The sequence below is a fragment of the Berghia stephanieae genome, chromosome 10 (assembly GCF_034508935.2).
Source record: "Berghia stephanieae isolate SIO BIC M18660-M18661 chromosome 10, UCSD_Bste_1.3, whole genome shotgun sequence".
NCBI classification, from domain to species: domain Eukaryota; kingdom Metazoa; phylum Mollusca; class Gastropoda; order Nudibranchia; family Aeolidiidae; genus Berghia; species Berghia stephanieae.
The window spans coordinates 43,807,336-43,812,335 of record NC_088369.1 but is presented as its reverse complement, the minus strand read 5'-3'; positions in this window follow the sequence as shown (position 1 = coordinate 43,812,335).

Here is a 5,000-nt window from a genome sequence, read left to right as displayed (position 1 = left end):
CTTTGAAGTGATACTTCAAGCGTAAAATACGCATGAAGCGACGTACATCCGACTCAATGCGGGACTGGTCGGACGTTCTTCGCAGTGGGATGAACTTGAGACCTTTCCTTAAGACCGATTCCTCTGCACTGCTCAACTGGATGGTCGGGGGGACAGAAACCACCAGCCGGTGGTTGTTGTGGTTCCTACTGGGGGGGATAGCTCCAACATTATCCATCACGTGGGTGGGTTCGCTGGTGGGTGGGGTGAATTGATCGCTTCCAGACTGGTCCCCGGCTGTTGGAGGGACTCCCAAACCACCAATGGTGACTGGCTGGTTATGGGTGCCATTAAGAGCAGTGGGGCCAGAGGAAGGTTCAATGGGTGAATCCACCGATGGGAGTGTTGCCGAATGGGAAGGGAGGTTATCGTCAAGATGTGTAATTCTGTTAGGAAAGAGAGCATCTAATTTACTGGTTTTGACATAATTTAAGCATGCATGGTAATGTTGATTACATAAATGTATGAATAACCTAATGGCTTTGTAAAGTAAATGATTATGATAAGTACGATGCCTCAAGCATGTGGAGGATGTGTCGATGGTGTGTGTTAATTTGGATATCTGTTTGCGAAGGATGTCTGTAGTAAGTCTAAGTCGTTGCATGGCACACTTGGATTCTAATTCCAGAAAATGGGAGAACTGGGATGAGGTTAGAGAGCCTAAAGAAGGGTGGAAATGTGAAACGAATCCTTTAGGGGCCGTGCGTTTCCTAAGGCAGTACATTAAGAAATTCAAGTGGCTGCTAGCTCGAGTTTTATAGAGGGTGGCGTGGGCGAGAGTGTAGCCTACTTGAGATAGGTGGATAGGGAAAGAGGAAAGAAACGTACGAATGTCCCGTAAGGAAGAGCGCAAGAGTTGCTTGGGAGATGTATGAGGCATGGTGAAAATAGGGAAAGAGGGCGAAAGGCTAAAAGGATGAGTAAGGTAATCAATAAGTATAGGTAAACTGGAGAGGCGAGTGAATGAGAGAAAGGAAGGGAGGGATAGACTGTGGTAAGAGAGAGGTAGTGGTTGAAAACGTGGGTGTGGTGAAAAATAATGCTGAGATGTAAATGATAAGGAGAGGGGGGGGGGGTAGTGTGCTAAAAGAGGTAGACTGGTAGGGGAGAAGAGTGTAAATAAATATATAAATATGAGAGTAATGAAAAGGTGATGATAGTGCAATGTTGGATAAAACTAGATTGATAAACTGAAAAGTATATTTAAAAAGTGCAACATATAGCAGTACAAATAAAACAGAAATAAACACTATACCTACGTAAAGTACTAGGTAACACTGATGGGGACGGTCCAAAAACACGGTATGGCAGCAGAAGTATAATTCAAGTGAATCAACGAAAAAACTCAAATGAATCAAAACGGAAAAGTAGAAAACGGTAAGGGCTGCCTGAAGCCGGTGATCGTAAAATACTAACGAAAGAGTGAAAATGGAAAGGCTTCGTATGGGAACAAAACAGACAATGGACGTTTCGGGTACAAACCCTTCGTCAGCACAACAATACACAAATAAACGTGGAAAACAAACAAAATATAATGAAAAATAACTTGTATCGTCTGTACTCAATGGTGGTTGCAGTATGAATGAAATGTTAGCGTGGCGTGGGTAGAGGATAGGGTGCCCCAGGGGGGGGGGGTGATCTAATTGATAAGCAAAGGTCAGCGTCAGGGAACAGAACTTTCCAGAGTATAATGGAAGATAAAAGACATATTGGTAGTAGTAGTAGTAGTAGTAGTAGTAGTAGTAGTAGTAGTAGTAGTAGTAGTAGTAGTAGTAGTAGTAGTTGTAGTAGTAGTAGTTGTAGTAGTAGTAGTAGTAGTAGTAGTAGTAGTAGTGTAGTAGTAGTAGTAGTAGTAGTAGTAGAACGCTGTAGTGGAACAGTAGGGGGGGGGTGGAGGGGGCGAGGTGAAAGGGTCACGGCGGAGTGTGGGGGGGGGGGGTTGTTGGATGAGCGAAGGTCGAATCTTCGCGAAGGAACGATGCGATAGTAAAGTGGAATACACCAATAAATAGATAGATGGATAGGCAGATAGATAGGTAGATGGTCAGAAAAGAGGGGAGAGAAGGGAGAGAGAGAGAGAGAGAGAGGAGAGAGAGAGAGAGAGAGAGAGAGAGAGAGAGAAATTAATAAAAAAAATAAAAAAGGGGGGCGGGGCGGGGGGGAGGGGGTTAGTTTGAGGCGGACCGGTAGAGAGGGGGAATCAGAGAGAGAGAGAGGGGGGGGTGGAGGGAGAAAGAGGGAGGGGGGGACAAAGAAAGAAAGAAAGAAAGAAAGAAAGAAAGAAAGAGAGAGAGAGAGAGAGAGAGAGAGAGAGAGAGAGAGAGAGAGAGAGAGAGAGAAAGGGTGGAGGGGAGGTGAGAGAGGGCGAGTAAACAGCCGAGTGATAGCTGGGTCTATATGTATATTAATGGATGAAAAAGTGGATGATTGGACACAATGAGAGAGAGCTAGGAAGGTAGATGACTATGAATCGGTGGATAATCAGTAGATAGATAGACTAGCTAGTAGCTAGCTAGTAGATAGATAGATAGATAGATAGATAGATAGATAGATAGATAGATAGGTAGGTAGGTAGAGTTGTACTTTTAGTAGTATGAACAGTAGTAGTAGTAGTCGTAGTAGTAGTAGTGGTAGTAGTAGTGTAGTAGTAGTAGTAGTAGTAGTAGTAGTAGTAGTAGTAGTAGTAGTAGTAGCAGCAGTAGTAGTAGTAGTAGCAGTAGTAGTAATAGTAGTAGTAGTAGTAGTAGTAGTAGTAGTAGTAGTAGTAGTAGTAGTAGTAGTAGTAGTAGTAGTAGTAGTAGTAGTAGTAGTAGTAGTAGTAGAAGTAGTAGTAGTAGTAGTAGTAGTAGTAGTAGTAGTAGTAGTAGTAGTAGTAGTAGTAGTAGTAGTAGAAGTAGTAGAAGTAGTAGTAGTAGCAGCAGCAGTAGCTGTAGTGGCAGAAGTGAGAGCAGCAGTGGTGATGAATATGGGTGACGTTGACATCTAGTGGTGGTCAATCCTGGTGTTGAGTCCGCGTGGAGTCAGCGTTCCCAACAACTTGATCAGGTGAGTTTCCCTACGTCGACGGGCGGAAGTGTCCGAATGGCAAAAACTGAGCACACACACACGCACACACTGTACATCGCAGTGGTCTGGCAGATTGAAGTGTCTGGCCACTGCTGTGTCTGCACAGTTCGATATGTCACGCAAGTGCTGCACGAATCTGTCACCCAGCCTCTTTCCGGTCTCACCAACGTAAGCAATCCCACACAGGGAGCACGTAATCGCATAGACTAGATTACGGTCAGTGCAAGTAAACGGCCGCCTGATGTCCCAAATCTTGTCTGGAAAGCTGACTCTGTCATACTCCCACAGGTGCCCACAAGTCTTGCATCGGGGTCGCATACACGATCTGGCTTTAGGTCCATCCCTAGGTATGGGTTCCAGGCGGCTTCTGACAAGGAGATCCCTCAAGTTACGATCCCGTCGATATGCTACCAACGGGGGTTCTGAGAAAACTCTGTGGGTGTCTTCGCCCGCCTGGAGGATCCCATAGTTATGCAATAGGATGTTCCTCACTTGATCGGCATGGGGGTGATGCGTGAGGACTAAAATGGGACGCTGTGTCTCCTGCTTCCTGGCATTGCGAGGCCTCATTGCTGCTACTCTCGACACGAGGCTGGCTTTACGGACAGCCTTAAGCAAAACCCTTTCGGGATATTCCCGTGCCCTAAAAAAATCGAGCATGCGATCACGTTGAAGCGCAAATTCATCATCTTCCAGACAGAGTCTCCGCAAGCGGAGTATCTGACTGAATGGGATGGAGTCTTTGCACTTCACCGGATGGGATGACCGATAGAGCAGGTAGCTGTGACTGTCCGTTTCCTTGTAGTGTACAGTGGTCCGTACTCCCGTGCTGGTCAAAACAGCCTTGATGTCCAAAAAGTTCACCTCAGAGGTTGAAATCTCATAAGTGTACTCTATGGACGGGTGGAAGGAGTCCATCGCTAGGATGAACCCTTTCAACTGGCTGTGGGTCAATGACGTAATGCCGAAACAGTCGTCAATGTACCTTTTGAACAGCTCGGGGGCAGGTCCACTGTACTGATGGAAGAAGGTTTCCTCAAGGTAGCCCATGAAGAGGTTAGCATATGAGGGACCCATCTTGGTGCCCATCGCAACACCTGAGATCTGATGGAAAAATACATCATTGAACTCAAAAGTGTTGAGTGTGAGCACAAGTTCGGTGAGCCTCACAATGCTGTTGCTGGAAATCCCTGGTAATGGATGGCGGTCGACGAAATGCCTGATGGCACGCAGTCCGTCAGGATGCGGTATGGATGTGTACAGTGCCTTCACATCCATGGTCCATAGAGTACACTTATGAGATTTCAACCTCTGAGGTGAACTTTTTGGACATCAAGGCTGTTTTGACCAGCACGGGAGTACGGACCACTGTACACTACAAGGAAACGGACAGTCACAGCTACCTGCTCTATCGGTCATCCCATCCGGTGAAGTGCAAAGACTCCATCCCATTCAGTCAGATACTCCGCTTGCGGAGACTCTGTCTGGAAGATGATGAATTTGCGCTTCAACGTGATCGCATGCTCGATTTTTTTAGGGCACGGGAATATCCCGAAAGGGTTTTGCTTAAGGCTGTCCGTAAAGCCAGCCTCGTGTCGAGAGTAGCAGCAATGAGGCCTCGCAATGCCAGGAAGCAGGAGACACAGCGTCCCATTTTAGTCCTCACGCATCACCCCCATGCCGATCAAGTGAGGAACATCCTATTGCATAACTATGGGATCCTCCAGGCGGGCGAAGACACCCACAGAGTTTTCTCAGAACCCCCGTTGGTAGCATATCGACGGGATCGTAACTTGAGGGATCTCCTTGTCAGAAGCCGCCTGGAACCCATACCTAGGGATGGACCTAAAGCCAGATCGTGTATGCGACCCCGATGCAAGACTTGTGGGCACCTG